The sequence below is a fragment of the Euphorbia lathyris genome, chromosome 1, assembly GCF_963576675.1.
Source record: "Euphorbia lathyris chromosome 1, ddEupLath1.1, whole genome shotgun sequence".
Taxonomy (NCBI): Eukaryota; Viridiplantae; Streptophyta; class Magnoliopsida; order Malpighiales; family Euphorbiaceae; genus Euphorbia; species Euphorbia lathyris.
The window spans coordinates 5,959,140-5,979,233 of record NC_088910.1 but is presented as its reverse complement, the minus strand read 5'-3'; the positions used below and the strand labels follow the sequence as shown (position 1 = coordinate 5,979,233).

Sequence of the window (20,094 nt, the reverse complement as noted above, 5' to 3'; positions counted from 1 at the left end):
CTCACCTATATGAATGTGGAAGTGAGGCCGCTTCCTATGAGTTTAGGGCAAAACTCTAGAGCATTCATTAAACCCGGATAGACGTGCAAGGCCATAAACGCACGGGCTACTAGAACTACACTCTGAAAAGGTTATGGCGTGATATACGTCAGAGATAGATTTCAAGACTACGAGTCACTCTAGTAAAATCTGAACTATACTCACTACGCAAAGGTTCAAATCGAAAGATACTGCTTATGTCTGACCTTATGTAACTGCTCAGTAAAATGATTTCAAAAATTCTAGTGGGGGATTGTTGGGCTTGGCCCATTTATAATTTATGAAATTGGCCCATACATGTGTCTTTAAGTTTTTTCAAGTGAAAAACATCCCACATTGCTTTCAAAGCACTTGGTGGAGATGTTTATAAGGAAGGTCCTCACATGCTTGGGGTGTGCCCCAAGGGGTACCCACTTTTGTGAAAGGGTGAGGACCTATCTCTTTGGTTGACCACCACACACACGCGAGCGCGCCGTCCGTCCGACCGAACTGAACCGGGCCGGGCGGGGTTGGGTTGGTGTGGTGTGGTGAAAAATGTATAATTTTTTATTAAAAATTAATAATAATTTTAATATTCTTTTTTATTAATTTCGGAAATAATTTTTTATTTAATTATTTACATTTCGATTCAGTCTTTATGAACGTTATTCACAACGTCTACTTTGCTCTGAACGTGTCTTCACCAACCCAGTCTTCCTGATTTTCCTCCTTCACCTTCTCCATGAAATCAGAGCTCTCAACAGCTCTTTTTTCTTGTATAAATAGGTGATGTGAGACTGCCTTCACAACACAATTTACTTTCATTCATTCTGTATTTTTTCGAAAACTGAGCAAGTTAAACAGAGAGTGTATACATAACGATTTTCGTACGGTGCAATACGAAAATCGTATTTAAGAGGGCTATTTTATCATGGAGGCGACCGGAGTTCATACTGTTTGCTAAATTCTGGCAGTTCCGCGAACGTCTTAAAGAAAGCGACATTGTCCGCGACTCTGCCCATTTAATTTTGTTCGGTCTGTTCCTATTTTCTGAGTTCGAGCTACAACAATAAATAATTGGAAGAGTTTTATGGGAAAAAGGTAAACATCAATGAGAATAGTAAATATTTATAATTTCAAGTTGTAGTTTGTGTTTCCAATTCATAGATAATTTCAATAGTTTTTTTTTTAATATTTTATAATTTAATTTGAATTCTTAATATATATACATATAAATATATAATTATTCATATATGGAGGCATGGTTTCTAAAGGTGGGACTTGAAAAGTGTATAACAAATAACGTTTGAGAGGTTATTCCTATTTATAACTGGCCCAAGTTGGGACCAAGTTTTTTTATAATAAAATAGAGGTTATTCCTATATAGAGTATTCCTATATAGAGGTTTTACTGTATATCTATTTGACAAAGTATCTGAAACTTCACCCAAAAATCTATTTTTACATTTTTAGCAACCTAAGATGGTTTCACTAATAATGCTGCATTTACTCTTTTCACATTGACTTATTTACTTTATTAATACTTGGGGGTTAAATTTAGTCATTCAGTTGGGGTTAATTTTTCAAAAACGAGTTCGTCAGGAATTGATACATGTTTTTAGCCTCCAGCATGTTAAAACATTATGGTTTTGGTGTGTTGGAGAAAGCATTAAAAAAGTACCCAATGTGAAAAGAGTACACCTATTTAATTTCCAATAAGTTTAATGCTAATTTCTAAACAATTATAACATTTTGCAAAAATTAAAATCTAATTTAAAAATTAAGTTTTTTGGGTCTAAAAATAAGAAATTACATTTTTTAATAGAAAAGGCATAATAAAAATGAGTTCAAAAGTGTTATGAAAATAAAGAGTACATTTAAATTAATTAATAATAATATCATAGTTCTATAATTATTGAAAAATAAAGTTCGAATAAATAAAAACTTTCTAAAATAAAATAATATTGGTGGGAATTAAACCTAAAACTCATTAGGTTGGAGCATATGCATCTTAAACCATCTAATCTACTTTGAAATATTCAAATTAAAACTACATAGAGTGTGTATAACAAATATTAAAGGGGACTACAAGGAGCAGAAACTGGTACTCAAAGAGGGGGACACATGTATTACGAGGAAGAGCGAGAGTCAAACTTAGCTTGCTAAAGTGATTAGTTTTTTTTAATGTAATAAACAATTAGATGTCTATTTATAAAGAGTGGTTAGTGCAAACCCTAACCTCATTCTCACTTAATGGATTCAACCAACAAATGCATAAATAAATTAGAATTAAACATGGATATAGTTGTATAACAAAGAAATATATAAAAATTAGTGGCAAATCTAATCGTGAAAATGGGATATGTAGGGCAAGAATTAAGCTTGCCAAGAGAGATCAGCCTTCTAGGATTGAGATTTGGTTGATATATTTTAGTGTTGAACCAACCAAATATAGGAATATGAATAAATTGATCGGTGTATGCAACTACTTTTAAAATAATAAGCTTTTACTATTCGTTTTTTGTTATTATTGTTAGATGTTGGAAGGGACAATCAAGAGGGAATCGCAAATGGATTATAAAGATTCGTCTTTCCTATGAAGTATATTGAGGGCCTTTCATATTTACCGTCCAATGGTATTAGTCTTCATTGACATGGCCTACATGCATCAAAGTTATAAGAAGAAAAGAGGAAGAAGAAGATTGTAGAAAAAGAGTAATTAGAAGTAGAATAAACAGAAATAGAGATACCTTCAAGACCCACTAACCACATATGTGACTCTTGTTTCAGTTTTGTCATGTCTAACTCCACGTGGTTAAGTGCCATTAACATTAGGTTTGATGGGAAAAGTAAAATTGATTCTCAGTAAACTTTTCTACCAACGTGAAAGGGTAAAACCTAGTCTCAATTTATATTTGGTTTGATAGGAAGTGAAAAGGCAAATTCAAAGGGGATTATGTGTGTCGACCATTATAATGTAATTAATGTTAAATTAGTTTGCCTTGTAATTTTAACTATTATCTCTAATTCATGATTGTTTTTTTTCCAGGTATATTTCGACCATTTGGACTACTTTTGTTCATAAAAATATGTTTAGCTAAATTCAAATTACAAGGCTGGAAGATGTTATATTTTTTCTTGTATACAATTATGTTAGTTTTGCAAATTACAAATCATAATTGAATACAAATTACAAATTATGTGCATATTAAATTATGATTGAATACAAATTACAAATTTTTGTTATATACTCCCTCCGGTCCATAATAGAAGTCTTTCTAGAAAGTTTTTTTTGTTCCACAATACATGACATTTTGCTTAAATCTATGCACATTAATTTGTCTTTACCAAATATACCCCTATTTAAGTTGACTTTTTATCTTGGGAATAGATAAAGTTACTAGTGGATGCAATTATTACAAGGGTAACAAAGTCTTTTACTTAAAATTAATTGCATTTCTTAATTAGTGTGCATTAACCTTAAAAGACTTCTATTGTGGACCGGAGGGAGTACAATTTTATGTACACATTTATTTCATGCATGATTGAGGTAAATAATGAAAATGACTTAATTGTGACAATGAATAAAAACCAGAACATGACTTATAAGCAACGTTGAATAAAAAAAAATGTCATCTTAACATCAATATAAAGACAAATAATGAATTTCTACCAAAAAAAAAAAAGACAAATAATGAATTAAATATGTCATCTCAATAAATATATTTTCACATAATTGATTAAGACATATGTCATCCGAAGCACGCTATAACGACAAACATAAATATCAAACTATCATCGCGATAAATAAGAAGCTAATTTCCAATAAAGTTATTGACATATTTATTAAATAGGTTGTCATTTAAGGGTCGTGGACTTGATAGGATGTAATAAATATATCATTATTATAATGTGCGTAAGATGACATAGAACAAATAGATTTTTGTCATATGGCCTTATTTCAAATGATAAAAGACGACCGTCATTTGTAGCATCATGAGGCGACAACAAGTTTCGTGATAGTTTTATTTTCGTCGGGATCACGGTTTTATTTTCGTGGGGACCATAATTTTTAATCGTCGTCTCAGGGGTTATTCACTAGGAGATTAAACATTAGTGCCACTCCTCCTATGTTAACATTAAAAATGTATTAGCATTAGTTCTCTATGTTAAATAATGTTCTTAATATATTAGCATTGTTTTTAATATAGATTCTATTTATAAATTGATACGGAATTTGAAAGAACTCACTCAGACAATAACTATCATAAAAATGGAGCTTGAAATCCCCTCTTTTCTCATTGAAATCCCCTCTTTTCTCATTCTCTTTAGCTTCCTCGTTTTAACATTAATCATATGGAAGAAAATAAATAAGGACTCAAATCCTCCTCCTGGGCCATGGAAATTTCCTCTTTTAGGTAACATTCCTCAGCTACTCGGCGGTCTGCCCCATCAACGTCTCTGAGATTTGGCTAAAATTTATGGCCCTGTAATGAGCATTCAACAAGGCCAAATCCCGGCAGTTGTGTTTTCTTCAGTCGAAACAGCCAACCAAGTCCTCCGAATTCAGGGCGACCTATTCAGTCAACGTCCACACGCCCTCGCCGGAGAAATTATATGTTACAATAACCTCGACATGTTATTTGCGCCATATGGAGATTATTGGAGACAAATAAGGAAAATTATGACAGTAGAATTTCTTAGTCCGAAAAGGGTTTTATCCTTCCGGTCGGTCCGAGAAGAACAAATATCAAAATTCATCAAATTGCTTCGTTCGAAAGGCGGATCATCTGTCAGTCTTCCGAGAATCATCTCAGATTTGACTAATAGTATTTTACTGATAATGATATTGGGTAAGAATGGGGAAAGTGAACAAATTATATTACCTATGTTAGAAAATGTGCAGAAGGTAGTAATTGCTGGTGCTGCTTCTGATTTATTCCCTTCTATGAAATTCTTACTTGATTTTCTAAGTGGAGCAAAGTCAAGAATGCAGAAAGTGCACAAAGACACAGACAATGTACCAGCTTCGGGGATAACTTTTTGGATGTTCTTTTGAATCTACAGAAAAATGGAGACCTGGAATTTCCATTAACAAACGAAAGCATCAAAGCAAATATTCTGGTAAGATTTACTTACAATCAAGACCAATCTTAACTCTTTCTTACTCAAATATTGAAAATGGTGGTTTGACTGTTGTTTAACCATGACATCAGTTTATATAAATTGTTCATTTATTGTTGGTTATATATAACTATATTAATAACAAGCTATACATTTTAGATACTTGATAAAAAAAAATTATGGTAAATAATTTATTAGTGTCCTACCTTTTACCTAATACACTTTAGTTTTCCTATTTTGAAAAACATATTATAAGGTCCCTAACTTTTGCCAATATTAACCAGACAGATATAAAATAACAGAGTAACATGGTCATTTTATATTATGTTGTGGCTATCATAAAATCTAGGATATGTTCGGTTAAAAATCTAAAAATAAAAAATAAAATGACCAAATAGGAGGACCAAACAGTATATTAAGTAAAAAATAGGGGACTAATAAATTATCTACCCAAAAAATTATTGTGATTAACTTACAGGGGTAGACTTAGTTGTTGATATTTTAAGAGGTTTTTTTGGACTTTATTAGTAACACATTAAATATCTTTGATATAATTGAATTTTGATATAATAGTTAAACATGAGAATAGCTTTTTTATTATTATTAATACAACCTTATTCATTTGAATTGTCCTATTTATCACATGAACTTACTTAAAATGGTCTACACTTAAACTTGTCTGACATCTCCATTGCTTCGCCACATGGACATAGTAGAGTTAATAGGTCACTTTAAGGAAGTTTGTAGGGCTAAATAAAACATTTTCAATATAAGGAAGACAATTGACTTTTATAGACACATACAACGACTAGGTACCAAATAACCTCAAGGTTTTATAGGAATAGTTTAGGTTCTATATACAAAGCATTAAGGTTTTAGTCTCAATATTTATCAAATGACATAATTAAAAAAAGTCTTAAAAGTCTTACTAACATAAATTGACACATCTCAAATCTGAGATATTTATCACATTTAGATTCCAAATCTTTTTCTTCACTACTTATGTCTTAAATTTTGGACTTTCATAGAGAGATTAGTGCAAACAATTATTTAATATGTTAATTTGTGTTGTTTAATTACACAATTTGATAAACGTTGGAACTAAAATTTTATTGATTTGTAAGTGCAACCTAAATTTTCTCTTCCCAAAAACCTTGAGGCTGTTTGGGACGTTATCCCAAAATAAGTAAGGCTTTTTTTATTGATTCAAATGTTCACGTCTAAATAATTTGACAAGTAAAACTTATGTCATTATACTTGTTAGATGGTTCGACCAATAACTTATATGTTTGTATTATCTTTAACTAAAATCTACTCAATTTAACAAGTAGAAAACATTATACCAAATTGTAGGAAATATTTAGCGGTGGGAGTGAGACAACCTCTAAAGTTCTGGAATGGTCGATTGCAGAGCTGATGAAGAACCCAAAGTAATGAGAAAAGCACAAGGAGAGGTGAGGACAGTCTTTGGAGAAAAGGGAAAAGTTGAGGAATCAAGAATTCAAGAATTAAAGTACTTGAAATTAGTTATCAAAGAAACTCTTAGATTACATCCACCAGTAACATTGATTGTAAGAGAATGCATAGAAAGAACAAAAATCTATCGATACGACATTCATCCCAAAACTACAGTTCTCATCAATGCATGGGCCATTGGAAGAGATCCGATTGTGTAGACTGAACCTGAAAAGTTTTATCCGAAAAGATTTGAAGATAGTCAAATAGATTACAAAGGTGCAAATATGGAACTACTACCATTTGGTTCAGGAAAAAGAATATGTCCGGGAATCACTTTAGCCATAATTTATGTGGAGCTTCTCGTTGCAAACTTATTATATCATTTTAATTGGAAACTACCCGATGGAATCACACCTACCAATTTTGATATGACTGAAAGTCTTCATGGTACCTTGAAAAGAAAAGAAGATCTTAACTTGATTTCCATTCCATTTTCTTGCTTGTCTTGAGGCCAAGCAGATTGCATCTTCAGAACTCATTGATTGTAAGAGAATGCATAGAAAGAACAAAAATCTATGGATACGACATTCATCCCGAAAGTACAGTTCTCATCAATGCATGGGCCATTGGAAGAGATCCGATTGTGTGGACTGAACCTGAAAAGTTTTATCCGGAAAGATTTGAAGATAGTCAAATAGATTACAAAGGTGCAAATATGGAACTACTACCATTTGGTTCAGGAAAAAGAATATGTCCGGGAATCACTTTAGCCATAATTTATGTGGAGCTTCTCGTTGCAAACTTATCATATCATTTTAATTGGAAACTACCTTATGGAATCACACCTACCAATTTTGATATGACTGAAAGTCTTCATGGTACCTTGAAAAGAAAAGAAGATCTTAACTTGATTTCCATTCCATTTTCTTGCTTGTCTTGAGGCCAAGCAGATTGCATCTTCAGAACTCATGGAATAAGATGTTATTTCCTTCTTATTTCCTACTTACTGTGTTGGTTTCTCTCTTTCAAATAATGTATTGTCAAATAAATCATATGATATCCAATGATAGGGTCATTTGAGAGTGCACAGTCATATTCTTGTTTTTATTAGTTTTCATTTAAATTATATGATATCCATTGTGTAACCATCAATTTACATTTTTTAAATCCAATAAAGGGTTAATATCTACACATCTTTTTCTAAATAAGTATAAGGTTATGTAAACAAGTATCAAAAAAGTCTGCATAAACTTTAAACTCACCCATAAAGGCACTATAAGAAAATTAAACACCAAAAATTCGCCACTAAAGATGTGCTGAGGATATTAAGTTGATTAAAAATGATAAAAATGGAAGATCGGAAGAAATTGACTAAAGAGTATTAAAATTGAAGCAATTAGGAGAGCATCAAAGACTACAGTAAGGATATTATGTTGGAATTACTTATTAGAATTAGATCCACAAACCACAAGATCATAAACTCATGTTAATCTATTAAGAACTAAAGCCGAAGCATACCTGAATACATAGCGCAACCGATTGAAGAGAATCAGAGACACCTTAGGTTGATTGGTCTTCTAGGGCTAAAAGCAACTAGCACATCTACACTTGATGGGGGAGGCTGTAGATTTAGAATGCTTATGCCCTAGGGACCATAACCCTCTATTTATAGTGAAAACCTAATTGTTGTAATTACTATTCAGCCCATCATAGAATAGTATATTACAACTGGTATCTACATATAAATAAGCTCATACCCATTATATATGCCTTAGGTCTATAAACTAAATTAGACCACTTAATGGACTAATATATGATAGCCCATAATTTACTATATTATACATGTAAAGCCCACATTGTGGATAAAAAATCCAATAATGTCCAACTTGGACGAAACATATATATCCCTCTAAATTATGAAACCTTTATGACTCAAAAAATGTTATCATATTTACTATAGGCGTATATCAACAATTCCGTCCATTAATCATGCCAACATAGAACCAAAGCAGAATTAGTCACCTTTAGTGTGACCTTACCAACAATGATCACATATGTTAGCATAACCAAATGACATAAATCAAGTATGAATGTATAGCATGGAAATTACATGTAATGTGATCTCAACGTGTCTATTTCCAACTGGTCCACATTAGTGAGATCAAGACTATAACACTTGCAGAATGGAATAAACTTAAAAATTTATCAACTGGAATCGGTACCGAACAAACAAACATTTCTAAAACTAAAGAGCATCCAAAATACAAACTCCCACTGAACTCAAATTTTCTTAAGCAATTCAACACCCAAATGAGAAATATGCTCATGAAAGATCATGAGTTTGTCCTAATATGCTCAATAGACACCGATCCATTCTGAAATCTCTACTAGATATTGAATTACTAGTAGAACATAAGTGTTGACTTATTGTCATAATATATTATCTTTCTATATCAGAATTGCAGCCTAATGACAATTTCACAGTCAACCAAAAAACTAGATGCCTCATAATGTGCTATAGATATAGCTGTCATGATGGAAGAAATGATTCACCCATCTAATAAACTGAAATTAACTTTAAACAAAATAAGCATTTGATATGATCAAAATTGGTATCACCTAATTTAGGGTCTCTCAAACAGAAAAATAAATTTACTCCCACTGAATCCAGAATATACATAATTATTAAACAAATTCATCTCAAAATCAATAAGACAATAAATTAGTGAAATTTGTGACCATAACCAGTTAGCAATGCCATTATAACTTTAAAGAATCTTTCAATGAAACTAGAAAGAAATATTTTCACAAATAATGTCTTCTTTTCATCTGAAGTCTTTGACAACAATAAATACCTTATATCTTTTCATAATTACCTTTGAGAAAATTGACAAGATTTGAAAACTCTAAATTAATGGCATCAACCCACAATCGAGAATTGGAACTCTTTATGACATGATAACTCAATACCATCTTTATGTTCCTAGAGATATACAAAATAATGATAAAAAATTGTATTTTTCATTTCTCTAGTGAATTTCACTTATTGGAATTACTTATTGGAATTAGATCCACAAACCACAATATCATAAACTCATGTTAATCCATTAAGAACTAAAGCGGAAGCATACCTGAATACATAGCGCAGCGGATTGAAGAGAATCAGAGACACCTTAGGTTGTAGATGTAGAATGCTTATGCCTTAGGGACCATAACCCTCTATTTTGCGAGTTTGGGCATTAACCCACAATTGAGAATTGGAACCCCTTATGGCATGATAAACTCAATACCATCTTTATGTTCCTAGAGATATACAAAATAATGAACAAAAAATTGTATTTCTTGTATTTCTCATTTCTCTATTAAATTTCACTTTACTTGCATTATTCTTGAGGTTGTTGAGATTGCTCTTCTAGATGAGGAATCACTTTAACCATATTTCCCCCCTGCAAGCTCAACATCCTCAAAGAATCTTGAATTACTTGTCTTATAAATTCTTAGTATTGGGAACATAGAATTTAGAAACCCATGTATTCACAGTACCCAATAAAATAACAAACAATCATTCTTCAAAAATAATTTCTTTTCTATTTGTCTATATAAATAACCATAGGTTGACAACCCCACACTTTAAGTGTTTAAGCTAGACTTTTACACCTTCCTAATGCTTGTTTTTAAATTGTTTCTTTTATTGGTACTTTAATTAGAATATAACGTGCAATATTCATGTCAACTACATGTTTTAAGAAATGGTCATAAGTCTGTTGGTAGCTTTTCTTTTTACATTTGTTTGTTCTCATTAAAAATTGACACAGATTTTTAAATTTGAAAAATCTAGGAACTTGAGAACTTCATCTGATATAAGCTTTTCAATTCTCTTTGGACAAATGAAACTTATATTTAAAATTCTTTTTCATTAATATTCTCAAAATGTGCACCAGTCATTATTTTAGAAAACAATATCAAACATATAAAGATTACCAAATATAAATAAATGTATAGTGTTTATCATAACTAAATTTTGATAAAGACAATTTCCTATTCGTAAACAAACATATTTGAATTTGTTTAAAATAGAAACCAAAATCCACCTAACAGGGTGGTGCAATAAGTCTTCTTCAAATACGAATATACACTGTCAAATGTAATCTTAATATGTATATTGTCAATACTTTCTACCTTAGTATTCCCATATAGATGTACACCATCAAATGAATGTTAGGTTAGACAACCTCGTACAAACACATCAATATGAATAATAATACCAAAAATATAATTCATCAAGTGTGTTCAAGCACAAAAATTAACCTTAGAACAAACAAAAGAAGTGTATCTTATCATTATCATATAGATGTATCTTTCACCATCAAATGAATGTTAGGTTAAACAACCTCGCATAAACACTTCAATGTGAATAATAATATCAAAAATATAATTCATCAAGTGTGTTCAATCACAAAAATTAACTTTAGAACAAACAAAAGAAGTGTATCTTATCATTCCCATATAGATGTATCTTCCACCATCAAATGAATGTTAGGTTAGACAACCTCGCATAAACACTGCAAGGTGAATAATAATATCAAAAAATAATTCATCAAATGTGTTCAAGCATAAAAATTAACCTTAGAACAAAAAGAAGTGTACCTTTCTTTATACGCCAAACACAGTTTTTTACATGATTCCTTTTATTGTGTCCAATTGTATTGCATAAGAAACAAGTAGTTTCTGAATTTTGTCTCTTTTTTAATTTGAATGACACAATTTAATACTTTTCTTAACTTTATCATTTGAAGTGGATGCCTTATAAACACATTCAGATCTCTCTTGCTGAAGTATTTCCTCTTCTTGCACACAGTAAAAAAAAGAGCCCATCTTATATCCATTTGACCTTATGACAATTATAGCTCATCTTAAATTTATCAAATTGTGCAAGAAGATAAATTACAACCTTAGACAACTGCAACTTAAAGTGTTATTAACTTAAAAGCAAAATGAGATATCTCTATAATGTGCTCCATAATGTTTCATTTTCCTTATGCTTAATGGTATCATCATGTTCATTCTTTCCAAATCTTTTCTCAATTTCAGCAAGGAAACCTTATTGTAGATACCTCATAAGTCAATATAATGCCCTTAAAACTTCTAGAATGAAACATTTCATGATCATCAGACTCATGCAGTTTGATCTTCTCACTTCCCATAGTGAATTTTATCATTATCAGTACCAGATGTCATTACGACAGTGAGTTGATCAATTCCTAATACAATGCCCAGATCAATAATATTGAGAACTAGCATAATGTTCTCTTTCAAAACTTAATATTGAGAACTAGCATAATGTTCTCTTTCAAACCTTAAATAACATCGTTCAATATGCAAATTGAATTAATTATGAGCAAATATAATGGCAGCAAATTAAATAACGGAGAAGTTAACAAGCTCGTATAAGTTATATATATTTGAATTTGGGCAGACAGAAAAATCAAATCACGGCAAATCCCATCACAAGATACCTAGCACGACATTAATATTTTGTCTTTGGACAAAAATACTAACTCGTAAGTGGTCATCTTTTTTTTTGACAAGGAAGAATCATCTTATTAAATATCAACAACAAGAGCATTACAGACACAAGGAGGAGGTACTGAAATCCAGACCTTCCTCTCCAAAGCAGGTGTAACTGCACGAGCTAAAGAATGAGCAGCGGAATTCGCTGACTTACAAATAAATGAAATTGACATATTCACTATATCCTTAATAAGGATTTTGCAGTCTTCAATAACTAGATCCAGATCCGAATTGCCACTACTTTCTCGCTGAATACCATACACTAGCAATTGTGAATCTGATTCCACCAACATGTTCTGCCTGCTAGACTCCTTCAACCAACTCAACGCTTCACTAAAAAAGGGTCTGGACAGCAGTAAATAATATCGTTACCTGCAGCTTGGAACACGCCACCGCTGTCCCGCAAGATGAATCTGTAACCAGCAGTACCCGAGGCAGAAAATATGGCCCCATCAATATTAAGCTTTAACATACCTGGTGGGGGCTTACACCATTTCTGAGCTACATCAGCATTCGTCTCAACCACACCACGTCCCTAGCTCTGAGCACCTTTCCAACTTGAGATGAACTGCATGGCAATGGAGAAGAGTATGGCAGGCATTATGACTTGTTTTGACCATACTTTATTATTTCGGTTAAGCCATAAGAACCAGTAGAAGACCGCCATCGTACCAGTTTCCGACGGAAACGTTAACCCGAGCTTCTCCCAGAACTCCCTGAACGAAGAGCAAGAATCTCCCAGTCCTGCAACGCTAGTCAGAGCCCATAAAAGCCGAGCTTGATGGCAGCCAACTAAGGCATGGAAGTCGTCCTCCTCCGATTGCAGGTATAATGGACACATGTTACTGATCGGAACCCTTCGAGCAGATAAAGCTCTCAACGATGGTAACAGCCAGCCAAGGTCCTCCAAATTAGATTTTTTTACCTTGGGCGGAACCTGAAGTGCCCACACCATATCCTAATTAACTCCGGTAATTGTCAATGATGGATTATCACCGTATTTTTCAGACCACATGTGTTTATACGCACTTTTCACACAAAACTTACCTCTCTTTCCCTAGTACCATTCCCACGCATCAAACACTAGACGATGACTTAGAGGAATCCTTCGTATAAGTTCGGTATCCCGATCCACAAAGATCCCATTGATTAATTCCAAGTTCCACTCCTCCGAAGGCTGTCGGATTTTATTCACAGTATCCACCTTAAGGGCCGGAAGGCACGCACTTTCGATAAAAGGGTGGTCAGGTTCAGGTAGCCAAGGGTGTTCCCAGATGTTAATAGACTCCCTTGTACTAACAACGCATCTAGCTCCAGAAGTAACAAGTGACTGTGCGGCATGTATACTTCTCCATATAAAGCTGGGCTGATTACCAAAATCCGCCTCTAGAAAGGAAGAAGAGGGAAAGTACTTAACCTTATATACCCGAGCAAGTAATGAGTCTGGATTAGTTAGAAGCCTCCAACCCTATTTAGCTAGCAGAGCAAGATTAAATATATGTAACTTTCGAAAACCCAATCCTCCTAAGCTCTTCGGGGCACACAGTTTCTCTTATGACTTCCAATGCAGGCCTCTCTCCTCGGAACCAGTTCCCCACCAAAATGAATTCATCATTCTTTCCAGATCATCACACAAAAGTTGAGGTAAGAGGAATAGACTCATAGCATAAGAGGGGAGGGCTTGGATAATAGATTTGAATAGAATCTCCTTACCGGATCGAGATAACATTTTTGCCTTCCATGCTGTGACCGTAGCTTTCAATCTGTCTGCAATATATTAGAACACTTGTGTTTTACTTCTTCCAACTAAAGGCGGGAGACCAAGGTCTGTTGTAGTGCCCAGCCCCATAGGTACTCTAAAAACCGAGCTTAAAGTCGAACGGAGACCCGCGCTATAATTTTTGATGAACGAGATTGAGGAATTAGAGAAGTTTACCTTCTGCCTAGAAGGTGCTTTATATTCTTGCAAACACTGCTAAACTGCTAAGCACTCTTCCTTTGATGCTTTGAAGAATAAGTAGCTGTCATCTACAAAGAAGAGATGAGAGATTGACGGGGCTGATTGAACTATCTGGCAACCATGGATCTAACCCCGAGCTTCCAAACTTTGCAAAGACGCTGATAAACCTTCTGCAAAAATAAAAAAAAAAGATAGGGAGAGATAGAGTCACCCTGACGCAGGCCACGTTGTGGCAGAATTGGTCCAATCACATGATTATTGTGAGTAACATTATATCTGACCTTTGTAACACACTGCATTACCAGAGATATCCACCTTTCATCAAAGCCTAACCTCTGCATCATTTGTTCCAAAAACGCCCACTCAACCCGATCATAAGCCTTGGCCATATCAACTTTAAAAGAAACATACCCTTGTTTACCTCGAGTTCTATGCTCCAAGAAATGGTTTACTTCAAACGCAAGCATAACGTTGTCCGTAATCAGCCGTCCTGGGATGAAAGTGCTCTGTCAGGGCGAAATAATAATATCCAGAACCTTCTTTAACCTGTTAGAAACCGTTTTTTCCAGAATCTTGTAAATAACATTGCATAAAGCTATAGGCCTGAGATCTGATACTTTTTCTGGAGAAGATTTCTTTGGGATTAGAACAATATTTGTGTCATGGATACTGTTGCTGCTCATTTTCATAGTCAAATCGAATCATAACTTCGTCCATTTTTTTTATCTTTAGTGTCACTTTAGTGTTAATTTTGTTAAATTTCACTTTAGTTCACAATTTCACACACCGTCACGTAACTTTAATTTAATTCACGAGTTTTTTAATTAATTTTTACACTTTCACACACTCTCATGAGATTGACAATTTACCCAAGTGAGTTACAGGGCAAGGACGAGGGAACGTTACGTGAAAAGACGACAAAACTGTGGTTTTTGGACAATCAGGGCCTATGCAATAGATTTGCACAGAAGCGTTGCAATTGGATGAAAGGCATGCTGAAATCTGTCCCAGAGACAGGTCTCGGCGAGACCTGCTGAAATTGGCCTAAAAAATCCAATTTCAGGGGCACGGCTCTGCGAGACCTGTCTTCCTCCACAACTTGCACCGTGCGACTCCTCTTCTCTATGCAAGCCCATACCCCTCTTCCATTTGATTTTTCAAGGCCATTTAATGCATAATTTCAGTGTTTTGGAGGCTACCAATCATTAAAATTAGAATTCCACCTTGATTGGAGCAAGATTTGTCCTATAAATAGAAGAGATTTGAAGAAGAAAGCTACACCTTTTGCTAGATTTTCATAGTTTTCTCCATTGTTGTTGTAGTCAAGCTTTGGGCAGTTGTTATTTCTCTTGTTTTAGTTGATTTTTGTAGTTCTTAAGTATAATTTCTTATTTCAAAATCATTTCCTTTGAGTTTTGTAAGTTTATTTCACATTTAATCAAAAGTTTGTTCATCTTCCATTTCTTTATCTTCCACTTTCAATGAGTTCCATCATTTCACCTTATTTCAAGCTTCACTTTCCCAATGACCATGAACTAATTCTTCCCAACTAGGGATGAGGGGAATCTTGCTAATGTTTTGAGTCGAAGGTAGAAGTCTATTTAGGTAAAATACCCGAAAAGAAGTCGTGTTTAAGAATTAGGAACGTGAGCTTAACTCATATTTCGGTCAATCGCTTTTTACTCACCATAGTATCAAGAGATTGATGGAAGACTACGTTTTAGACTCGATAGCAAGTCGATGTGGTTTCTAGCACTTTAATATTAGGATTTCTCATTTAATTTAAGCCTTCCTTGTCGTATTTAAGTAACCATTGGCCCGGTTAGGTAAATAGGAGTGAAGGGATAGAACGAGGTGATCTAAGGTCTTAGCACTGATTTTCTTTTAGAAATCACCATCTTAAAATCACGAGTTTCTCTTCGGTGTTTTATATCAATAGATTTTATTTGACTCAAACTTAGAAAGTGAACCCAATTCCCTAGTGTTTTACAAAATAGTTTTTAACAACAAAAGTTTTTATCGCTATTCAAAACCAACCTTTTCAAATTAATCGTTTAGACTTCAACAACCCGTATATAGCTAATGCTTGTCCAGAATCTCTGTGGGATCGATCTTTATATGTAAGTATACTGTATTACTTGGTACGATAGAGTGCACTTGCTCTAAAAAGCACATATACATTTTATACGCATCAAGTTTTTGGCGCCGTTGTCGGGGATTCTAGTTGCAACATTAGCGACAATCAGGTTTGACGTTCTAGACACTTTTTCAATTATTTTTATGCTAACGGGGAGCCAATCTTGGCATGTTTTTGATCCAGAAATAGAGCGTACGTGCCGAAGAAATCGACGTGTAGGAAGAAACGCTATTATGGACGGAGAAAGAAGAAACCCCGCCATAGAAGAAAATGGAGAAAGAACAATGATGGACATGTTAACTCCAAATTGCCTCGTGGTCACCTCTAGCATCGTAGAACCGACCATGGCCACACATAACTTCGAAATCAAACCGGCTATGATTCAACTCATCCAAAATGCCGGACAATTTGGAGGCGATGCTAGAGAAGATCCAAACGCTCATCTTACTAAATTTATTAAACATTGTTCTTTGTTTCGTACTAATGGTGTTATGAGTGACACTATTAAGCTTAAATTGTTTTCTTTTTCTCTCAGAGAGGATGCCATTGACTGGTTATAGTCTTTAGATGTCGGATCCATCACGACTTGAGATGATTTAGTAAAGAAGTTTCTTGCTAAATACTTCCCTCCTTCCAAAACGGCCATATACAAGAATGAGATCAATGATTTCCATCAAAAGGAGAGAGAAATCTTGTACGATGCATGGGAACGCTACCGCTGGTTATTCAAAAAATACCCACATCATAGTTTCAAGAAGTGGGAACAAGTAAATATCTTTTATAGCGGTTTATCTTCGAATAACTGTGCCACTATTGATGTAGCTGCAGGTGGAAGTTTGTTCCACAAGAGCCCGGATGACGCTTATGCACTCATCCAAGAGTTAGCCGAAAGAAGTTTCCATTGGCCAACCGAGCGATTCTCCGAGGTAAAGGCAGGTATGTATATCTGTGATGCACCACCCCAATCATCTCCTAACCTTGATGAGCTAAATAAGAAAATAGATCTATTAATGGCCAATTTGAGTATGCATAACCAACTCGGAAATCAATTCATGGGTGAAACGGCAAATTTTGTCAGTAATTTTTATCGACAAAACAATCCATACTCAAATTCCTACAATAATGGGTGGGAGAATCACCCAAATTTTTCATGGAGCAATAACCAAAATTGTAACACCCGATTCTCAAAAGGCATTTATTACTCAATAAAACATATAAATGCCTCAATACTAATCAAAACTCATAGCTTAATCCTTAAATTCTAAAGTCAAAAATTACAAATAAACTTCAAAAATAAATTACCCCAAACTGATTAAGCACATACTATACTCCAAAGCTATAATTTAAATCTAAAGGAAATTCCAAAGCTGCTGGTTCACTTAACACGATCAATAGGAACTGAAAAAAAAACTGGAGGGGAAAAGAATCGAACCGCTAAATTTTATCTCCTGAAAAATAGGTGGCAAGGGATGAGCTGCCTACTCAATAAGGTGATAGCTAATATATATTTATCACATGCAACATATAAATCACCAAAACATTTTATAGATGAATATAAATACAAAACAATAAATTATCACATAAATAACTTCTCATGACTCGTACTATAATTTCATACATGTTTTGATATTAATTTATTAGTTAAGGGCCATGCTTGCCAAGTAGAAGTATACCCAACGGTTCGCCAGTCAATTCAAACTATCAAAATCTCCTTCACAATCTCATCATATTATATATCAACAGCACAGGATACCTCTTCGCTAGGTATCCCCGCACCTCCCTAGTGCGTAGCAAAAACAGCACAGAGTATCTCCTACATTCGGAGATACTCCGGCACTAGCCACAAGGACAAGTGCCTAGCAAATCATATCTTACTGAACCATAATTACCAACAACACAACACGACCATTGAGAATAAATCCACTACGATAAGCTATTAATTAACCATTATTCTTTGTTTGTCATGTTTATCTCCTAACACGCCCAATATCAAAAAAATTCAAGTGCCATATCATTACTCGTGCCCATAGCATCTATAAATTTCAACTCAAACCAATATCACCAGATCCCAGACAATCAATTTACACAACACATCATAATCCTTTCAATTTCTCGTCCATTGTATCCATCAATGACAATTAATCATTTAAAAACATAAATAAACTCAACAATCAAATAAATATATATCAACTATCACTTACTTAGAATCCACGTAACCCAATAAAACACTAAGTCTCGACCGACCGTTAAATGTCTACTTCTTCGGTACCACCTAAATATAATACGTTTATTTATAAATCGTCAAAATAGATACTAACAGTATTGTAACTTTTTATGTATTATTTATTATTATTGCCTTGTTATTATGTACCATTTAAAGTTAAAATATATAAGAATAAAATTACGTTTTTTTTCATGATAGCAGAAGTTGTTAGATTATGAAGTTTTCTTTTCTTAACTACATGTATCCATGCAAAGCTTTAAACTAATCTCTGTAAATTCTCATTTGACCAATTGGATACAACAATCTATATCTAATTTTTTTTCCATGTAACTAGAATAAGAAAACCAAAACTCACTCACCTAAAAAGTAATATAAAATAGAAAATAATTATATAAAATTGACTATCCATGAAATTTTTGAACCACACAATATTATATATATATATATATATATATATATATATATATATATATATATAATTTTTAATAAGAGTAGGTGAAAGAGGGTGGTAATGGTTACTTGAACCCACCATTCTAAAAATATTCATAAACAATTTCAGAAGACTTCCTCCAACATATCCTTGAGTATATATATATATATATATATATATAAATAAGAGAGATCAGGTGTGACATATTTCTTATGGTGAGGACCAATTTTGTAATTAACTAGGGGAATGTGGCAAATTTATAAATAAAAGGAAATAGATAATTGTTTTATTTTTTTCTTTAAAATGCATTTTCTCAACATTTCTAACCTTGTTTTTCAAAAAATTTTATACTGTTGGACTCATCATTTTAATTGTTTTATTAGACGATCATTTTAAGATCTCAGAAGCTCGGGTAAAAAAATTTCTGCTGACTGGAATCCGGCGATCTGTTTTTTTGTGAGAAAAAAATGTCTAAAAAATTCTCAAAAATTTCCAAAAAATGTAAAACATTATTCTGAGAAACTTTAATTCTTGACTCAAAAGGAGATTCCTTACGGTTTAGTCCCAAATCAACGGAATCCGGTGGTTAGATGAGCGTTTTCTGATAAAAAACACGAAAGTGCCCAGAAAATTCTCAAACAATTTCAAAAAATGTAAAACATTATTTGTAGAAACTTTAATTCTTGATTCGAAGTAGGATTTCTTACGGTTTAGTTCCAATAAAACTTTTTCCTTAATTTTATCCATTTTATATCCTTCAACAATTTATTGGGTCAAAACCGTAAGAAATCTCGCTTCGTCCCAAGAATTAAAGTTTCTTAGAATAATGTTTTACATTTTCTGGAAGTTTTTGAGAATTTTCTGGGTAATTTTTTTCTCGACAGAAAACGCCCACTCGGATTCCGTTAACCGGAATTTTTTTTACTTGAGCTTCAAAGATCTTAAAATGACCGTCTAATTTAGACGAGTCTAATAGTATAAAAATTTTCTTAAAACGAGGTTAGAAATATCGGGAAAATGTATTTTAAAGAAAAGAAATAAAACATTTTTCTGTTGGAACAATATAAGTATTATGTTGGAACAAATGATACATGATTTGGAACAATGTAAGTAGGACAAAAAACATGCACAAAAAATCATTAAAAAATTCCAAAACATGTAAAACATCATTTT

At 33.3% G+C, this 20,094-nt stretch overlaps 1 non-coding gene and 1 pseudogene across 1 annotated transcript; one reads left to right on the top strand and one right to left on the bottom strand.

Moving 5' to 3' along the window:
- Window positions 1-4,290: 4,290 nt before the first annotated feature.
- LOC136207678 (cytochrome P450 726A27-like) lies at window positions 4,291-7,658 on the top strand (annotated as a pseudogene).
- Window positions 7,659-16,911: 9,253 nt separating this feature from the next.
- LOC136216146 (small nucleolar RNA R71) lies at window positions 16,912-17,018 on the bottom strand. The gene has a single exon (XR_010683139.1). It is a non-coding gene; the product is annotated as a small nucleolar RNA R71 (small nucleolar RNA).
- Window positions 17,019-20,094: the final 3,076 nt, after the last annotated feature.